General features: G+C 47.6%; 1 protein-coding gene and 1 non-coding gene across 3 annotated transcripts in view; both read right to left on the bottom strand.

Moving 5' to 3' along the window:
* The window catches only part of ARF3 (ADP ribosylation factor 3), a 28,216-nt gene extending 14,974 nt beyond the window's left edge, over positions 1-13,242 (bottom strand). The window contains exon 1 of one of the 2 annotated variants that reach the window (XM_055295038.2): positions 12,997-13,242. The gene's annotated coding sequence lies outside the window, so the exon portion shown is untranslated. The remainder of the gene's footprint in view (positions 1-12,996) is intronic. The other variant, XM_055295041.2, reaches the window with a different exon arrangement.
* Positions 13,243-16,498: 3,256 nt separating this feature from the next.
* Positions 16,499-16,597, bottom strand: LOC129492449 (small nucleolar RNA U13). Its single transcript, XR_008660896.1, has one exon. It is a non-coding gene; the product is annotated as a small nucleolar RNA U13 (small nucleolar RNA).
* Between the last annotated feature and the right edge of the window lie 4,393 nt (positions 16,598-20,990).

The raw sequence follows: 20,990 nt of genomic DNA, 5'->3' as shown, positions 1-20,990 counted from the left end.
GGTCAGGAGTTCGAGACCAGCCTGGCCAACATGGTGAAACCCTCTCTCTATTAAAAACACAAAAATTGGCCAGGTGCGGTGGCTCACACCTGTAATCCCAGCACTCTGGGAGGCCGAGGCGGGCAGATCACGAGGTCAGGAGATCGAGACCATCCTGGCTAATACAGTGAAACCCTGTCTCTACTAAAAATACAAAAAAATTAGCCAGGTGTGGTGGCGGGCGCCTGTAGTCTCAGCTACTCGGGAGGCTGAGGCAGGAGAATTGCTGGAACCCAGGAAGTGGAAGTTGCAGTGAGCCGAGATCATGCCATCACACTCCAGCCCGGGCAGACAACAGCAAGACTCTGTCTCAAAAAAAAAAAAAAAAAAAAAAAAAAAATTAGCTGGGCGTGGTGGTACATGCTTGTAGTCCCAGCTACTCCAGAGGCTCAGGCAAGAGAATCGCTTGAACCCAGGAAGCAGAGGTTGCAGTGAGCCGAGACTACGCCACTGCACTCCAGCCTGTGTAACAGTGAGACTCCGTCTCAAAAAATAAATATCCAGTAGCTATCATGTGTCTCCCTGGCACAGCCCAGGGCCTTGAAACTAATGGACGTTATGACTCCTCTTTATTTATTTTTTTTTGAGACAGAGTCTCGCTCTGTCACCCACGCTGGAGTGCAGAGGCAGAGGTTGCTCACTGCAACCTCTGCCTCCCAAGTTCAAGTGATTCTTGTGCCTCAGCCTCCCGAGTAGCTGGATTACAGGCATGCGCCACCACGCCTTGCTAATTTTTATATTTTTAGTAGAGACGAGGTTTTGCCGTGTTGGCCAGGCTGGTCTCAAACTCCTGGCCTCAAGCAATCCACCTGCCTCGGCCTCCCGAAGTGCTGGGATTACAGGCATGACCCACCACATCTGGCCATGACTTCTCTTTAAGTATAATCTGGAGCTTGACTTAAATGAGCATTTCAAAGGGGATGCTGGCTTTCTTGTCTTGGTTTTCCCAGTCCCTTGCTAATACCAGAGAGCATGCTGCCCCACCACCAAGATGGTAGCAGCTTTCAGCTTTGTGCCATGTTTACCAATCTTTGGCTATACAGCCTATTCTCACTTTCACAATACATTCCTAGAAAAGCACTAGGAAGCAGAATGGCAAAGCAAACAAACCGTGAATTGTTTCTCCATGTATTATATAGCCTATAGTTACTCTCTTTCACCACAGATGGTACTCCTGTGTTGACAGGGCAAAATGCCAGGGTTCCATTGGCTGTTGGATACCAACAGTCAATCAGCAGTTAAGACTGAAAGTGAGTGGCTCAAGATGAAAAATGGAATATACTAACATCTCTATTAAAAAGAAGATATCTCCAGGTTCTGTTTTACAGTCAGAAACTTTATTATCACAGGTAAAAATAACAATAGGAACCCAAATATGTGCTCTAGTACAATATGTGTGGGACACTGCAGGAATTCAGTTAAGCACATCAGTTGATTTAAGCCTCATCTAAGGATATCCTCACTTGAGGACAACTCACTGCTCCCACCTCATCCCCCCGGGAGAAGCAGGCTGTTGCTGTAACTGGCTACTCAGCCATCTTTCCTTACACATGTTGCAGGAACGTGTCTGCCTCAATCTCCAGGTGCTTTTGAGAGTCACACATCCCAGTCGGCCACACATACTCCCTCTACCTGATTCCAGTGAATGATCCAAGAATGTGCTATGAGACACCTCTGAGGGGACTCCTGATCTGGCACTACCTCCTCCTCTTCAGCATCCAGAGGAAGGAAGACCAGGGTCTCCCAAACCCTCTGCTGCCAGGCAAAGTGCAGTAAAAACAGCTTTGTTCTTAGATAATTTTCAAATTGAAATATCACTAAGAGATGCTATTTTTAGCACAGCTAACCAAATAGACCAATACAATTTAAGGAAACAAAAGCAGAGTATGCTTGTACTGAGTTTTCTTGGTGCAGCTGGCTTGTGACCTGTGTAAACTCCAAGTTTTTGTCTCAAGAGCACTGAAATCAGAACACAAGAACTCCTAGATTATATCTTAACGATTTCTACTAGACTTAAAGATTTCCCAAAGTTAAGAAATAGCTTCTGATACCAGCTTTCATCCATTCATCAAACTTTTTTTTTTTTTTTTTTTGAGACAGTTCGCTCTGTCGCCCGGGCTGGGGTGCAGTGGCGCAATCTCGGCTCACTGCAACCTCCGCCTCCCAGGTTCAAGCGATTCTCCTGCCTCAGCCTCCCGAGTAGCTGGGACTACAGGCGCATGTCACCACGCCTGGCTAATTTTTTGCATTTTTAGTAGAGACAGGATTTCACCGTGTTAGCCAGGATGGTCTTGATCTCCTGACCTTGTGATCTGCTCACCTCTGCCTCCCAAAGTGCTGGGATTACAGGCGTGGGCCACCGTGCCCGGCCTCATTCATCAAACGTTTATTGGGCATACTGAACTAGGGATACAGAGAGGGAGACAGTTTCTGCCTTCATGAAACTCAGTCTTTAATGGAAAAGACTAGTAAAGACAGGATTACAAAACAGTGTGAGAGTAAGAGTAAAGCACATAGTATTATGTGGACAGAAAGCTGGAGCAGTATATCAACACTGAAGGGTAAAGGGTGATTCCAAAACATAATTCTCAGGTCACACCTGAGCTGGCTCCTAAAGGAAAAAGAGGAAGTAATCAGACAATAAAGAGGGAGTTGGGCAGGGGAAGTGTGTGCAAAGGCATAAAGATTGAGCCAGGCACAGCAGCACACACCTGTAATCCCAGCACTTTGGGAGGCTGATGCAAGAAGATTGCCTGAGCCCAGGAGTTCAAGGCCAGCCCGGGCAACATGGCAAAAGCCCACCGCTACAAAAAAAAAAAAAAATAGCTGAGTGTGGTGGTGCGTGCCTGTAGTCCCAACTACCCAGGAGGCTGAGATAAGAGAATCGCCTGAGCCCAGGAAGTTGTGGCTGCAGTGAGTCATGATCATGCCACTGCACTCCAGCCCAGGCGACAGAGTGAGAGAATATGTCTCAAAAAAAAGGAAAAGAAAAAAAGACCTAAGTTTCAGATAGCACTTTTAAAAAATTTATATAATTTTTATTTTTATTTTTTTGAGACGGAGTCTCGCTCTGTCGCCCAGGCTGGAGTGCAGTGGCGCAATCTCGGCTCACTGCAAGCTCCGCCTCCCGGGTTCACGCCATTCTCCTGCCTCAGCCTCTCCGAGTAGCTGGGACTACAGGCGCCCGCCACCACGCCCGGCTAATTTTTTTGCATTTTTAGTAGAGACGGGGTTTCACCGTGGTCTCGATCTCCTGACCTCGTGATCCGCCCGCCTCGGCCTCCCAAAGTGCTGGGATTACAAGCGTGAGCCACCGTGCCCGGCCAATTTTTTTTTTTTTTTTTTAAGAGATGAGGTCTCGGCCGGGCGCGGTGGCTCACGCCTGTAATCCCAGCACTTTGGGAGGCCGAGGTGGGCGGATCACAAGGTCAGGAGATCTAGACCATCCTGGCTAACACGGTGAAACCCCATCTGTACTAAAAATACAAAAAATTAGCCGGGCCTGGTGGCGGGTGCCTGTAGTCCCAGCTACTCAGGAGGCTGGGGCAGGAGAATGGCGTGAACCCGGGAGGTGGAGCTGGCAGTGAGCCGAGATGGTGCCACTGCACTCCAGCCTGGGTGACAGAGCAAGACTCCGTCTCAAAAAAAAAAAAAAAAAAAAAAAGAGATGAGGTCTCACATCTCACTCTGTCACCCAGGCTCACTGCAGCATCCAAATTCTGGGCTCAAGCAATCCTACTGCCTCAGCTCCCCGAGTAGCTAAGACCTACGGGCCCAAATCATCGTGCTGCAGCTAACTTTTTTATTTTTATTTTTGGTAGAGACAGAGTCTCACTTTGTTGACCACGTTGGTCTCGAACTTCTGACTTCAAACAATCCTCCAGTCTCAGCCTCCTAAAGTGAAGATTACAGGCAAGGTGTGGTGGCTCACGCCTGTAATCCCAGCACTTTGGGAGGCCGAGGTGGGTGGATCACGAGGTCAGAAGATCAAGATTAGCCTGGCCAACATGGTGAAACCCCGTCTCTACTAAAAATAGAAAAATTAGCCGGGTGTGATGGTGTGGGCCTGTAATCCCAGCTACTCAGGGTGCTGAGGTAGGAGAATTGCTTGAACCCAGGAAGCAAGAGTTGCAGTGAGCCAAGATCACATCACTGCACTCCAGCTTAGGTGACAGCGTGAGACTCGGTCTCAAAAAAAAAAAAAAAAGAAAGAAAATGATGGGGGATGGGGCTGGAGAGATAAGCAGGGACTGGATCATGAAGGGCTTTAAAGGCCATGCTGAGCAACGTGACCAGGTATGTGCTTTAGAAAAACCATTCTGGCAGAAGTTTCAGGAGTAAATTAAAAAGGGGAAAGACTGGAGGCACAGAGACTGCTTAGGAGGTATAGTAATACAGGTGAGAAATCACAAGTTCTCAACTAGAGGTGGAGATAGAGAGGAGAGGACAGATTTGAAACATCAAAATGGTAGAATCCACAGGATTTAATGAGTGCTTAAATGTAGGCAGAAGAGTAGAATAATCAAAGATGATTCCCAGGTTTCTGGCCTAGGGACTGGGTGGCATTTCTTCAGAAAGAAAATACGAGAGGAACAGATCTGAGGGTGAACATGTTTGTTTGTTTGTTTGTTGTTGTTGTTGGTTTTTGAGACGGAGTCTCGCTCTGTCGCCCAGGCTGGAGTGCAGTGGCGCGATCTCGGCTCACTGCAAGCTCCGCCTCCCGGGTTCACGCCATTCTCCTGCCTCAGCCTCCCGAGTAGCTGGGGCTAGAGGTGCCCACCGGTACGCCCAGCCAATTTTTTGTACTTTTAGTAGAGACGGGGTTTCACCATGTTGGCCAGAATGGTCTCTATCTCTTGACCTCATGATCCACCCGCCTCAGCCTCCCAAAGTGCTGGGATTACAGGCATGAGCCACCGCACCTGGCCTGAACATGTTTGTTTTTATTATTACTGTTGTTTTTAGAAACAGTCTCACTCTACCACTCAGACTAGAGTGCAGTGGCATGATCATGGCTCACTGCAGCCTCCATCTCCTGGGCTCAAGAGATCCTCCCACCTCAAGCTCCCAAGTAGCTAGAACTACAGGTGTGCATCACCATGCCTGGGTAATTTTTAAAGTTTTTTTGTAGAGACGAGGTCTCGCTATGTTACTCAGGCTGGTCTCGAACTCCTGACCTCAAGCAATCCTCCCACCTCAGCCTGAGATTACAGGCATGAGCCACTGTGCCTGGCCCCTCAATCTTCGAAAAGGACCTATGGCAATGTTCTCTTGTCCAGCCTTTGGATGTTGATGATGTAGAAGGATGAGAAGCTAGAATAATCTAGAGACCATAAAGAGAGGGAGACAGACATTAAAAACTCCAGGATGTCAGAGCAGAAAAATGGAAAAAACTCAGTTGGGTCCTTAAGTACAATACCAAGCTGGTAAATCAAACTTTTTCTTTTTTAGAGATGGGGTCCCACTATGTTGCCCAGGATGAAGTACAATGGTTATTCACAGGTGCCCTCATGGTGCGCTACAGCCTCAAACTCTTGGTCTCACGCAATCCTGAGTTACTGGGACTGTAGGCATGCACCACCATGCCTGGCTTCTTTCATTTTCTGAGATGGGTCTTGCTCTGTCACCCAAGCTGGAGTGCAGTGGCGTGATCGTGGCTCACTGCAGCCTCCACCTCCCAGGCTCAAGCAATCCTCCCACTTCAGCCTCTGGAGTAGCTGGGACTACAGGTGTGCACCGCCACACCTGGCTAATTTTTGTTTAATTGAAGTTTCACCATGTTGCCCAGGCTAGTCTCGAACTCCTGGGCTCAAGTGATCCACCCACTTCGGCCTCCCAAAGTTCTGGGATTACAGGCATGAGCCACTGTACCCGACTGGCTTTTTTTTTAAATCATAGTAAAATATACACAAAATTTACCATTCTAACCATTTTTTTTTTTTTTTTTTTTTTTTTTGAGACGGAGTCTCGCTCTGTCACCCAGGCTGGAGTGCAGTGGCGCAATCTCGGCTCACTGCAAGCTCCGCCTCCCGGGTTCACGCCAATCTCCTGCCTCAGCCTCTCCGAGTAGCTGGGACTACAGGCGCCCGCCACCACGCCCGGCTAATTTTTTTGTATTTTTAGTAGAGACGGGGTTTCACCGTGGTCTCGATCTCCTGACCTCGTGATCCGCCCGCCTCGGCCTCCCAAAGTGCTGGGATTACAAGCGTGAGCCACCGCGCCCGGCCTAACCATTTTTTTAAGTAGACAATTCAGTAGCGTTAAGTACCTTCACACTGTAGTGTAACTATCACAACTATTCATCACCTGAACTTTTTAATCTTCCCAAACTGAAACTGTACCTGTTAAACAGAGGATCCCCAATACCCCTGCCCCTCCAGCCCCTGGCAACCACCATTCTCCTGTCTCTATGAATTTGTTACTCTAGGTACTTCATAGAAGTAGAATTGTACAATATGTGTTCTTTTGTGTCTGCCTTTTTTTGAGATGGAGTTTTCGCTCTTGTTGCCTAGGCTAGAGTGCAATGGTGCAATCTCGGCTCACTGCAACCTCCACCTCCTGGGTTCAAGCAATTCTCCTGCCTCAGCCTCCCAAGTAGCTGGGGGATTACAGATGCCTGCCCCGACGCCCACCTAATTTTTTGTATATAGTAGAGACAGGGGTCTCACCATGTTGATCAGGCTGGTCTCGAACTCCTGACCTCAAGTGATCCACCTGCCTCAGCCTCTCAAAAGTGCTGGGATTACAGGCCTGAGCCACTGCACCCAGCCTATGTCTGCCTTTCTACTAGATGTCTTGCTATATGATTTAATAAATCCTCTCAGCCTTTTAGACACGTGTTTTCTATTTTTGCAACTAATACATCCTAACTGATATATCTAGGGATAGTGTACACAGTGGGATAGAAGAAAAGGGCAAAGGCAGAAACCTGCCTGACATATCAACATTTAAAGTAGTGGGAGCCAGGCGCAGTGGCTCACAGCTATAATCCCAGCACTTTGGGAGGCCAAGGTGGGCGGATCACCTGAGGTCAGGAGTTCGAGACCAGCCTGGCCAACATGGTGAGACCCCATCTCTACTAAAAATACAAAATTAGCTGGGCATGGTGGGACATTCCTGTAATCCCAGCTACTCAGGAGGCAAGACTGGAGGATTGCTTGAAGCCAGGTGGTGGATGGAGGTTGCAGGGAGCTGAGATTGCACCATTGCACTCCAGCCTGGGTGACAAGAGTGCAACTCCATCTCAAAAAAAAAAAAAAAAACAAATAAATAAAAAAATAAATAGGCCGGGTGTGGTGGCTCATGCCTGTAATCCTAGCACTTTGGGAGGCCAAGGCGGGTGGGTCACCTGAGGTCGGGAGTTCGAGACCAGCCTGACCAACATGGAGAAACTCTGTCTCTACTAAAAGTACTAAATTAGCCGAGCATGGTGGCACATGCCTGTAATCCCAGCTACTCCATAAGCTGAGGCAGGAGAATGGTTTGAACCTGCGAGGTGGAGGTTGCTGTCAGCCAAGATCGCGCCATTGCACTCCAGCCTGGGCAACAATAGCGAAACTCCGTCTCAAAAAAAAAAAATTAATTAAAATAAATAAAATAGTGGGCAGAAAAGCAGGCCAGGAAAGAGTAAGAAGCAACCACAGGGGCAGAAGGGAAATCAAGAGATCAAGACATCATAGACACCAATGGGGATAGAACATACAAAAGAAAAGGGAGGATCCAAAGCTAGAGTTTTGGTATAAACTAAAACATATCTAACTAAATAAGTTCCTATTAGCTCAATTAGTGGTGTTTAGGCTCAGGCCAGAATTGTTATGCCAGCTTCCCATCTAGGCAAAGAACAATCCTGGAAAAGACTCCAGGACACACAAACCTGAAGGACGCCACAGCTGTGAAGTGAAGAAGGATCCCGAACTGCCCTGTCTGATGGAGACCCAAAACGCCTGGGAAGGGTCTGGCTTTTACCATGGACAACCCTCAGCAAGTGAGTCAGAACCGATGACAAGGTCTGTTATAGAGTCCTAGCCAGATAAAACAGTGACAAGATAAAAACCAGACTCATTTGTTTCTTTGGAACATTCTGTGGTACTGCCCTCTGCCCAAAAATTTCAGCTTGCCTTATTCTTAGAATCTGACCAGCTTACAACCACTACAGCTCCTGATATTCTATGGCTGTACCAATCCAATGCCCACCTCTACAGTCTTGGATATCCAGAACACTATAAATTCCTAATTACAAAACCACTGAAAGTCCATCAATAGCCTAGACTCCTGATAATCTTCTGCCCCTAATCTGGTCCCACTGTGCAAGTCAAGATGGAGCTGACAATAAACTGCTTAAACAGGAAGACATGATGTGGACAAGGCCAACCATTATACAGAGCAGCCTAAGGACACAGAGGAACAGAGAACTGCCTACTTGGGGAATAAGAGTTATCTGCAATCCCTCAGCATCCCAAACACACTTCTACTCTAGGACTTGCTGCAGTGTTCACGTTTGTCTGTTTTGCTTTCCAGAGCTGAACTGCCCAATGTGCCTCTAGTGCATTACAGGTCAGCTGGAGATACTGATCCTATCAGCCACTGGATGGCTGGGCAGGGCTTGGGGTGGCTACAGCCCTTGGGCCAGCCATCTCAGATTTCAAGTCTCACTATTACTATTTTTTGTGTATACCATGATGGGAAAAAGGCTGGAAAATACCTCACTAGACTGTGGGCTCTTTGCCAGCACAGACTATGCCTTATTCATATTTCACGTCTCCAGCATCCAGCACCAATGACTGATCTATAGCTAGTGACTGACATGCGTGTTGAGAACGGTTCTACTGAGGGTGGCAAAACACTTGTGGGGTTGAGGAAGACCGTATTCTATAGGTGGTCTCTGATCCTCTTCCCTGTATCTGACAAACTGAAGAAATGGTTTCCATGTCCTCAGAACCCACGGGTTCTGCTTGAAGAGGGGAGAGATCATGTGAGGCGCTGTAATTACACCACACTCCCATTTTCCATCACCAGCAGAGAGTAACTCCACTTTTGTCCATTTTATGTATTAGAATTCAAATAAAATTTTATTTAAGGTTTGACTGCTTTAAAAAAAAAAAAGGACATAAACCATTGCAACAGAGAGCAAATGCTCTCCTACATCTTAAGCTCATGCTGAAGTTTAAACATTCATGCTTGACACTCCTGTGCATAAGCTAATAAAGGAAGGATTATGCCAGGCTTTCAGCAGTAATGGGAGAACTAAAAGGTACCAAGAGACCTGCCACACCCAGTCATCTCAACTTTCTTCAGGAATATGGTAATAATGGTGGATCTCTAACATTCTGAGCCATTTCCTTTCTGGTCTACATGGTGTGGCAGATCCTTTGCATAAGTCCATGGCAAAGCTCTAACACATTCACGAAATCCCTACTTTAGTCAGTTCTTTACCAGACTGTAATATGAAGCCTTCAAACATCTGTGGGACTCTTTCCAAACGCTCCCCATGTCTTTTCATTATCAAATAGTTTTATTAGCACTCTATATTTGCAACAGATGTTGGAGTGAAGAAGGTACGGACAATTATACAGATATCACAATTTCTAGGCCATGATATTCTGAAACAGATACTCAAAAGCAGACATTTTTTATTAAGATTGGACTAAATGAAAAGAGTGGACTAAATGAAGATCCCCAAATACTGACTGAGACCTAAAATAAGGGGATCTAGGAATCTAAATCCCTGACCTAGGTCATCAGGGTGCTCTTTTCTGGAAGAATGCACCATAATCTCAGAGTCACACTGACTTTTCTAATATGAATATTATTCTTGTGCCCCCACGTCTTCACCCTACATCCAAATTGATGGTTCAGGGCCCCTGCCTTGCTCCAGCTTCACCTCCCACTCAGGCAGCAGGAGCTGTCTCTGCGATGCTGAAAAAAGATTTCGCTGCTCATAAGCCTACGACCAGCATAGAAACTCATGGTAACAATCATCCCTCTACACAAGCACCTCCGGCAGCAAGTTGTTCTTCTGTAAACCTCTTTTCCTCTAAGGCAGCCCTGAGTGTTCATACTATTAGTATTATGATAATGGATTATTAATAGCAGCTAACAGTTATTTGGTACTTACTATATGCTTTGTACAATACTAGGTGCTTTACATTTATCTCATTTAATTCTACTGACAACCAAAAAAATAATAATTCTCTTGAAAACCATATATCATTACCTTCTTTACAGATGAAGAAAATAAAGATAAGAGAGGACAAGCAATTTTACAAGAAACATGCAACTGGTAATTAGCAGAAGCAGAATTTGAACCTAATTTTGTCTGATTCCAAGATCCACTCTTAATTACTATACCATTCTGCCTCTAAATTTACCTCAACAAAAATGGTGAGGAGAGGTCAGGCATGGTGGTTCATGCTTGTAATCTCAGCACTTTGGGAGGCCAAGGTGGGAGGATATATTGGAGCCAGGAGTTTGAGACCAGCCCTAGCGACATAGTGAAATCTCTACAAAAAGTAAAAAAAAAATTCGCTGGGCATGGTGGCGCACGCATGTGGTCCCAGCTACTTGGGAAGCTGAAGTATAGGATGGCTTGAGCTCAGCTCGAGGCTGCAGTGAGTTATGATCACACCACTGCCCTCCAGCCTGGGTGGATAAAAATAAACGTATATAGGGAAGCAGATTCTACAATTTCCTTCAGTTACATACTCAGCTTTAACCAACCTGGTTTTAAAGAAGTTCTTCCTTCTAACCAATAAATCCCACCCTCTATCCTGAGTCCATTTCCTCTTATTATGACTCTAGTGTAAAAGAGTAAGATGGATGAATGCACACTACAATATGACTCTTTGTGCACTTAATATTTCACTCACTTCCACTCTTTCCAGGCTGCTCTCCTTTATACTTGCATTCAGTATAATAATAGCAGCTACCATTCACTGGTCCCAATTCTGTGCCTGACACCACACATATACATACATTGGTCCCTCCTCCAAACTCTCCAGGATCCCAATTCATATACAACACTTTGAAGGACTTAGGTCTGATGGAGAGACCCCTTTGCCCACAATGGGGAAGCAGGAAATCTGCAGATAATGACTGCAGATAATGACTCTGTGTTCTAGTAATATTTTTCTTTTTGGGTCTTAGTTTCCATAATCTATGCCTATTCTGTGCCTCTTAGGAAGGCAGAGACACCAAAACTTCTTAATTACAAAAGCTAAGGGTCTTTGTACCCTTGCTAAGCCATCTCCAGGCACTTTTGCTGACAGCCAAGCCATCTCTTGCCCTTTCCTTAAACTACAGTTAGAAAGCTTGTTGAGCTCTATCCATTTACATTCTAAATTCATCATAGGTACCTACTGTTTGCCTGGGCATTGTGGAAGAGGAGATGAAATCCGGTTCCTGCAGTCAAAAAGCGTCTAGTCTCTTTGGAAAAGCAAGATAAACAACTATAAAAATTCTAACTATGCAAGGTAATAATTCTATGCTGGGAAACAGGACACATGTGAATATGTGATACATGGGAGCCCTTCCTGGCTGAATCCAAGGTCAATCATTCATTCTGTGAAAAGCTGAACCTTAATGGATTAGTTTCTTTCTTAGAATGAACTTTTACAGACATGTTTTTCAAACTCAAGTCCAATGGGCTATGATAATCCACTGTCCCATGTCCCAAGTCATGGCAAGTGGAGACACCTACCCCAACAACAAGCCCAAGACAAAATGGCAGCAAAGACTGTTACTACCTACCTGATTGAGGACAGGGAAGGAGGTATGCAGCGACTAGATTCTGTCCTGTTGCACTGACCCAAGCAATCAGACTCTTGCAGCAGATCTCCTCCCAATAAAACTTTCATGCCATAGACCAGGGGTGACCCAATCCAACAACAGCAGAGACAGGTTTTAGGTTACATTTCTCCCTCACCAGGATGGCCTTACTATTTCTTCTCACTCCTGACCACATACCACAATCCTCCAACTCCACCACCACACTCCTCCTGGCCTGGAAAGATGGAGACCCGCCTTAATGCAATCAAGAAGGGAATTCCCCAAAAATAACAGCTACCACTTTGCTAATCAAGTGGCCTGTTTTAACAGGGAACTCCACCTCCCCAACTCCCGCCCCTCCCCTCAAACGATTCGCGTAAGCAATAGCTCCATTTTCTGTTCCGGGAATCCTGGTACTTCCTAAAGAAGGAAAGCGGATTGGAAGACACAAACTGAGGGCCAGTGACAAGATGCTCCCTCCTCCTGTGAGACCGCCCCCGCTCCGCCTGGGGAGGAAGGCCCCACCTCTCTTCTCCCAGGAAGATCAGATCCCCCTCCCCCTTCTCCTGCCTCCTCTCCACCCTCTCCCCACCTGCTGCCCTCTTCCCAACCTGCGGTTCCCTAGACTCGAAAGCGCAACCTCTACCAGAATAGCGCCCATGTGGTGCCCCAGCAGCCTGCCCTGTTGGCTAACCCCCAAACCCCCTACGCACCTCTGCCCTATGATGGGGGAGGGGGTGTAACCACAGCAAGGCTTCTCTCAGGTCTCCTATTGCTAAGGTGGGGGAGGGAGAGGGAGTAGAAGAAAGCAGCATTCCCTAGCCCTTTAACAGAAAAGATACAAACAGCCATCACCGCCCCCGCATCACCTCTCCTCAGACGGTTTTCCTCCCCCTCAACAGCCCACCTCCTGCAGGCCACAACCTAACTGCTGCCCAGGTCGCCCCCTTGAGCGAGGCGGAGGACAAATCCGTGTGCGCCCCCCACCCCCACCCCAGCTCTGCGTCCTTCAAAAGCGGGGGCAGGCGTGAAGCTGGCCCGACGCCCCCTCTCTGAGCTCTCGGGTGGGAAGGATCCCACCGCCCCACGCCAAGCAGTGCCGGGCGGGGCCCGGGAGGCGCTCTATCTCCTCAGCCCTCACCCTGACCGAGCCTCTTCTCTACCGGGACCCGCCTTCCCTTCCCAGCCTCTCACCTGTTCCTGCTATCAGCTGCGCCGCTGCGGCCGCCGCCTCCGCCCCGCAGGTTCCGCTCCGCTCCCTCTGGCTCCCCAAGCCGACTTCAGCCCGGCTGCTGCCCTGGCCCACTCGCCGGCTCCCTCCTTCCTTCCCTCCACCTAGCACCGGAAGCCGCGACGGCGACTGGAGCTGTGCGGCGTACCCCCACCCCCAGCCCGGGATATTTCCCACCTCCCCGATCGCGCGAGAGCTGCGCGGTAGCTAGCGGCAGTTCTCGCGAGACCCATCACCATGGCAGCGGCTGCAGCACCGGCAGCTGGGCGCTGGAGCCGGAGTCAGGGCGGGGGCAGGTGTGGGGGCTGTGGGCGGCGGAGGCGGGAGCCGGGAATGGGGATGAGACAGTGAGGACTGAGGTGAGAATCCCAAGCTCCAGGGTTGTGCCTGGAATTTAAGGACTGAGGCGGCAAGTTGGCTGCGTTGGAGACGGGCTGGGCTGAGGGGCCCAGGGGCTCCCTGGGCAAAGCCAGCATCGGGATATGGGTGAACAGTCGTTGCTGTGGCATGCCTTACCCAGCCAGACTTCATCTTTATTTCTTAATCTGGGCTAGCTGCAATTCCCTGAGAGCCCTCACTGCACCATTGTTGTTGCTCACTATTCCTGAGACTAGATTACTGTGGGGTCTGAATCAAGAGATCCTTTCCCATAAGGAAGAGGAAGGAGAGTGATGAACTTAAGAGGCTAAAGGAAAACAGCTGGACTCTGAGCCAGTTAAGTTGGAACTTGAAAGACGGAGAGTGGAAGCCTAATATTCAGAAGTGTGATTTGAGGAAGTGTGCCTAGATGAGTAGGGATTTTAGTATCCCAAGGAAAGGTGAAGGAATTTGCACCCATATTTCCTGCTTCCTACCCACTCCTACTTCCCTCACACTCCGTTTTGCACCTGGTCTAGACATGCAGAACTGCCTTGAAACAAAAATAGCTGTGATAGAAGGGCACTAGTAGTGCTAAGAACAGAAGGTTCCTTTTTTTTTTTTTTTTTTTTGAGACGGAGTCTCGCTCTGTTGCCCAGGCTGGAGTGCAATGGCACCATCTTGGCTCACTGCAACCTCTGCCTCCCGGGTTCAAGCGATTCTCCTGCCTCAGCCTCCAGAGTAGCTGGGATTACAGGCGTGAGCCACCGCGCCCGGCCAACAGAAGGTTCTCTAAGTGCCCTCTCTCCACATTTACAGCAGTATAAGGGAACGAACACATGGCTCTTCCCTAAGGCTTGAGCCAAAATTGTTGCTCTTATGAATGTATTGCCTTGGTTGGTTTTGTTTGTTTGTTTTCTTGCTTCCAAGAACTAAGCTGGGGCCAGGCCCTGTGTTCACACTTGTAATCCCAGCACTTTGGCAGGCTGAAGTGGGCAGATCACTTAAGGTCAGGAGTTTGAGACCATCCTGGCCAATATGGTGAAACCCTGTCTCTACCAGAAAATACAAAAATTAGCTGGGCATGGTGGCACACACCTGTAATCCCAGCTACTTGAACTGAGGCCAGAGAATCGCTTGAACCTGGGAGGCGGAGGTTACAGTGAGCCAAGATCGTACCACTGCACTCCAGCCTGGGCGCAGAGCAAGACTCTGTCTCAAAGAAAAAAAAAAAAAAGCTGGTAGATGCCATATATGTCGATCTCCTTGTCCTCCTCAATCCCTGGTGTATGCACTTACCAGTCCCTTAACCCAGTTTGTTTTCTCTCTTATGTTAACCTGATAACATGACCCTAGAATGTCAAGCCAAGAGGACCTTAATTTAAGATGGTAAGGGATGAGATGGATGACAAGGAACCTGTTTATAACAAGGAATTATATCTGTCCCGGGCACTGCTATTAAGGGCTGCTGCCCTGCTAATCTCTGTGGGTTGTTTTTTGTTTTTGTGTGTTTGTTTGTTTGTTTTTGAGATGGAGTCTCGCTCTGTCACCCATGCTGGAGTGCAGTGGTGCAATCTCAGCTCACTGCAACCTCCGCCTCCCAGGTTCAAGCGATTCTCCTGCCTCAGCCTCCCGAGTAGCTGGGACTACAGGCATGTGCCACCATGCCCGGCCAATTTTTTGTATTTTTAGTAGAGACAAGGTTTCACTGTGTTAGCCAGGATTGTCTCAATCTCGACGTCATGATCCGCCCGCCTCAGCCTCCCAAAGTGCTGGGATTACAGGCGTGAGCCACGTCTCTGTGTTTTTTTAAGATACGGGGTCTCACTATGTTGCCCAGGCTGGAGTGCAGTGGCTATTCACAGGAGCAATCATAGCACACTTCAGTCTTGAATTCCTGGGTTCAAGTGATCCTCCTGTCTCAGCCTCCTGAATAGCTGGGATTATAGACATGTTGCCACTGTGCTGGGTAGTTCTGTCGGGTGTGTTTTTATTGGTGGTTTTGTTTGTTTGTTTTTTACTTTTTTTTTTTTTCTGTTTTTGAAACTGGGTCTTGGCCGGGCGCAGTGGCTCAAGCCTGTAATCCTAGCACTTTGGGAGGCCGAGGCGGGCGGATCACGAGTCACGAGGTCAGGAGATCAAGACCATCCTGGCTAACACAGTGAAACCCCGTCTCTACTAAAAATACAAAAAATTAGGCAGGCGTGGTGGCAGGGCCTGTAGTCCCAGCTACTCCAGAAGCTGAAGCAGGAGAATGGCGTGAACCCAGAAGGTGGAGCTTGCAGTGAGCCGAGATCGTGCCACTGCACTCCAGCCGGGGCGATAGAGCGAGACTCTGTGTCAAAAAAGAAGAAAGAAAGAAAGAAAGGAAGAAAGAAAGAAAGAAAGAAAGAAGGAAGGAAGGAAGGAAGGAAGGAAGGAAGGAAGGAAAGAAAGAAAGGAAAGAAAGAGAAAGAAAGGAAGGAAGAAAAAAACTGGGTCTTGCTGTGTTGCTGAGGCTGGAGTGCAGTGGCGCAATCGGCTCACTGCAGCCTCAACCTCCTGGGCTCAAGTGATCCTTACCACCTCAGCCTCCCAAGTAGCTGGGACTACAGGTGCACGCCATCATGCCTGGCTAATTTTTTTTTTTTTTTTGAGACAGTTTCGCTCTTGTTGCCCAGGCTGGAGTGCAATGGCACAATCTCGGCTCACTGCAACCTCTGCCTCCTGTGTTCAGGTCACTCTCCTGGTCTTAGCCTCCCAAGTAGCTGGGATTATAGGCATGTGCCACCACGCCTGGCTAATTTTTATATTTTTAGTAGAGACAGGGTTTCACTATGTTGGTCAGGCTGGTCTTGAACTCCTGACCTCAGGTGATCCACCTGCCTCGGCCTCCCAAAGTGCTGGGATTACAGGCGTGAGCCACCATGCCCAGTCACCCAGCTAATTTTTATGCTATTTGTAGAGACAGGGTTTTGCCATGTTGCCCAGGCCAAACTTGTGAGCTCAAGCAGTCCTCCCATCTAGCCTCCCAAAGTGTTGGGATTACAGGCATGAGCCACTGCGCCTAGCCCAGCTCTGTGTTTTTAAGGGCAAAAGACACCTCCAGTATTTTGTTGTTGTTGTTCCTGTCAAGTGGATAGTGTGCCAATGTAACCAGGTTTGAGGGTGGCACATCTCACATGTGTGTAAACACCCAGTCATTATGCTTATGAACTACAAAAGGATCTTTCTCCAGTATTATTACTCCTAGAGTGGGTTTTTTGATATTTCCATGTGATTACTCTTTCATTTCTTTCTCTAGAAATTCTAGTGACACTCCACCAGGTTATCCCACCATGCTGTCCACCAAAACTATGCTTCATAAAACCTCCCTAGTGCCCTTACCACGTGCACATGCCTTGTGGAACTCGGACAAGGAGGTGGAACCTGTTGATATTCCTGCCCAGTGCTTCAGATCTTCTCAAGGTTGTATCCCCAGTGCAACAGAAGGATGGAAATGGTGACAGTCTAATGTAGTAAGCAGCAGGTACCATGGTATGTTAGTCGGGACTGATTAATGGGACTAGAGAATCTCCCAGCGCTTCTGTCTTTCCCCTGTCTGGAGTCTGAAGAAGAAAACGTCTGTTGCAGCATCAGAGTGGGCTGCCCATGGAGCAAACAGGAGCAGAGACAGGAGGAGTGCTGCCCAGCTGGCAATTAGCTGGCCACTGCCCCTCCCTAACTTCCCAGCCACTTGGTAAATGCCAGCAGGAGTAGAACTCATCTGGAGCTGAAGAGGGACAAGAGGCCCGCCTTACAGTTAATCAGCCTTTCTCCCTCCCTCTGGCTTCCATTGGAGCCTAGTAAAAGCTGAAATTGTAGCCACCAGCTCTGTGGGTTGCATACTCCAACCCTGTCACTGACCCCAGCGCATGTGCTAGGAGCAGGGATAGGGAGTGGCGAAGGGGTGTGTTGGCCTTGCTGACAAAATCCATTTGGAATTTGTCAAGGTTGTGGTTTGGGGCTTAAGTTTGCCACAGAGTGTGTCTGATGAAAGTAGAGGGAATGCTAGAAAGGAAAGAGGGACCCAAAGTACAGAGGAATGAAACAGGAAAAAGCTGAAATAATCATGCTGTGACTCTGTTAGAGATTCTCCTTTCTCGTCCTGAGTGTGAGAAATTCTGATTATAAATATTCTTTATCATTATTCTCTTATATCCTATGCCCATTCTAAGTGCATCCCGTCTTCCTTCCACACACACTAGGTTCAGTAAGTGCCTGAAGTAAGGATGGGATTTCTCCTGTCTCCATCAAATTTCCAAACCCAGAATTCTCAATGCTCAAGTGGAAATCCAGGACATAAAATTTGGCCATTAAGTTCTGCCCTAGAGCCCAGTGTGGTGACTGAAACCTGTAAATCCCAACACTCTGAGAGGCTGAGGCTGGAAGATCACTTGAGTGAAGGAGTTCAGGGCTGCAATGATCTTGCCACTGCACTCCAGCCTGAGTGACAGAGCAAGACACTGACTCTAAATTAAAAAAAAAAAAGTACTGGCTGAACACAGTGGCTCACACCTGTAATCTCAATACTTTGGGAGACCAAGGCAAGAGGATTGCTTGGGTCCAAGAGCTTGAGACCAGCCTGGGCAGCATAGCCAGACTCTGTCTCTTAAAAATAAGACAAAAAACAAACAAACAAAACTGTCCTATGGCCAGGCACAGTGGCTCATGCCTGTAATCCTAGCACTTTAGGAGGCAGAGGAGGGCGTATAGCTTGAGTCCAGGAGTTCGAGACCAGCCTGGATGACATAGCGAAACCCCATCTCTACTAAAAATACAAAAATTATCCGGGCCTGGTGGTGCACACCTGTATTCCCAGCTACTCAGGAGGTTGAGGCAGGAGGATCGGTTGAGCCCAGGAGGTGGAGGTTGCAGTAAGCCGAGATCACGCTACTGCACTCCAGCCTGGGTGACAGAGAGAGACCCTAAGACCCTGTATCAAAAAAAAAAAAAAAAAGTACTGCCCTAACCTAATACTCCTCAAAACGTCCTCGCTACCTTGGTACTACTCTCATTTCATCTGATTTTGAGGGTAGCAGAAGTGTCTATTGTCTAGAAAAATGGAGAGAACTATTTCTACATTCTCTGGCCAAAGAAATAACCTGTTAGAGTCAGCATCTGGCAGCTGCATAAGTGTGCAGTCATTTGTGAAGTTCTAAATGTGTGATGCACCTTCCTTTTCTGCATTGAATCTTAGAAAGATAACAGTTTAGGCCGGGCTTGGTGGCTGACGCCCGTAATCCCAGCACTTTGGGAGGCCAAGGCGGATGGATCACCTGAGGTCAGGAGTTCAAGACCAGCCTGGCCAACATGGCAAAACCCTATCTCTACTAAAAAATACAAAAATTAGCTGGGTGTGGTGGCCAGCACCTGTAATCCCAGCTACTTGGGAGGCTAAGGCAGGAATCACTTGAATCTGGGAGGCAGAAGTTGCAGTGAGCCAAGATTGAGCCATTGCACTCAGCCTGGAAGACAGAGCAAGACACTGTATGAAAAAAAAAAAAGAAAGAAAAGAAGAAAGAAGAAAGAAAGAAAGAAAGGAAGAAAGAAAAAGAAAGAAAGAGAAAGGAAATAAAGGAAAGAAAGGAAGAAAACAGTTTATGTATGTATGTATTTATTTATTTATTGAGACGGAGTCTCGCTCTGTCACCCAGGCTAGAGTGCAGTGGCACGACCTTGGCTCACTACAAGCTCCACCTGCCGGGTTCACGCCATTCTCCTGCCTCAGCCTCCAGAGTAGCTGGGACCGCAGGCGCCCGCCACCATGCGCGGCTATTTTTTTTTTTTTTTTGTATTTTTAGTAGAGACGGGGTTTCACCGTGTTAACCAGGATGGTCTTGATCTCCTGACCTCGTGATCTGCCCATCTCGGCCTCCCAAAGTGCTGGGATTACAAGCATGAGCCACTGCGCCCAGCCCAGTAACAGTTTATTTTCAGATGTTGGGCTAGGGCCAGGCACAGTGGCTCATGCCTGTAATCCTAGAACTTTGGGAGACTGAGATGGGTGGATCACCTGAGGTTAGGAGTTTGAGACCAGCCTGGCCAACATGGTGAAACCCCATCTCTACTAAAAATACAAAAATTAGCCAGGCACGGTGGCACGCACCTGTAGTCCCAGCTACTTGGGAGGCTGAGGCAGAAGAATTGCTTGAATCAGAGAGGTGGAGGTTGCAGTGAGCCAAGATCACATCACTGCACTCCAGCCTGGGCAACAAGAGTGAAACTCCACCTCAAAAATAAATAAATAAATAAAAATCTTGTTCTGTTTAGTTGATGTTATCTCTTAAAAGATAAAGGAATTATTTTACTAAGATGACATACAAAAGAGCTCTAACTGAGGAAAGTCATGGGAAGCTGAGACAGGCAGATCGCTTAAGGTCAGGAGTTCAAGACCAGCCTGGGCGACATGGTGAAACCCTATTAATACGAAAAAATACACACACAAAAAAAAAATTAGCCAGGTGTGGTGGCATGTGTCTGTAGTCCCAGCTACTCTTGGGCCCAGACTTGAGCCCAAGAAGTGGAGTTTGCAGTGAGCCAAGATCACGTCACTGCACTCCAGCCAAGGCAACAGAGCGAAATCATGTTTCAAAAAAATAATAATAGGCCGGGCACAGTGGCTCACACCTGTAATCCCAGCACTTTGGGAGACCGAGGCGTGTGGATCACTTGAGGCAAAGAGTTCGAGACCAGCCTGGTCAACCAACATGGCGAAAACCCATCTCTACTAAAAATGCAAAACGTAGCCAGGTGTGGTAATGCATACCTGTAATCCCAGCTACTCGGGAGACTAAGGCACAAGGATTGCTTGAACCCAGGAGGAGGAGGTTGCAGTGAGCCAAGATCTCACCATTGCCCTCCAGCCTGGGTGACAAAGTGAGACCCTGTCTCAATCAAATAAATAAGGACAAAAAACATGCAAATAATTCCATGAGAGAACATGCTGGTTTTGCTGGTTTCCAGAGAGAAAAACTCCCATTTCAAGCATATGAATCTCTTTTATATGTTTCCCATCAGTCTTGCATCTACATCCCAAGTTCACTCCTTTGGAACCAGAGAAAAAAGTACCTGTTCTTTTGGGTCCAAGTTCAGTGTTGAGATACATTTAGGACTGAAAAACTCCAGAACAAAGGCAACCTCGTCTAGAACGAGGGTCAACAAACTGCAGCTAGGGGACTAAATTTGGTCTTGCAGCCCATTTCTGTGAATGAAGTTTTACTGGACACTGCCATGCTCATTCATTTATGTGTGGTCTATGGCTGCTGTTGATCTATAACAGCAGAGTTGAGTAATTGTGGCAGAGTTGAATAGTTGGGACAAAGACCACAAGTGTAATGTATTTACTATCTAGCCCTTTATAGAAAAAAAAAAAATTGCCAGCCCTTGTTCTAAGGCAGTGATCAAGGTGAAATCTGGAGTTGAGGCACATAGTCAATAGGGCCTACATCTGGAACTCTAGCCCTTCCCACATAGTCCTTCCTGGTTTTACAAAGGAAAAGTTGCCAACAAAGTCACTGAGATTCATTTCAAATCCTTTGCGGAACTCAGCAGGATATACATAAAGTCATTGAGTGTAGGA

Source organism: Symphalangus syndactylus, chromosome 10 (assembly GCF_028878055.3).
Source record: "Symphalangus syndactylus isolate Jambi chromosome 10, NHGRI_mSymSyn1-v2.1_pri, whole genome shotgun sequence".
NCBI classification, from domain to species: Eukaryota; Metazoa; Chordata; class Mammalia; order Primates; family Hylobatidae; genus Symphalangus; species Symphalangus syndactylus.
The sequence above is the reverse complement of the archived record's forward strand: the minus strand, read 5'-3'. Positions and strand labels throughout refer to the sequence as shown.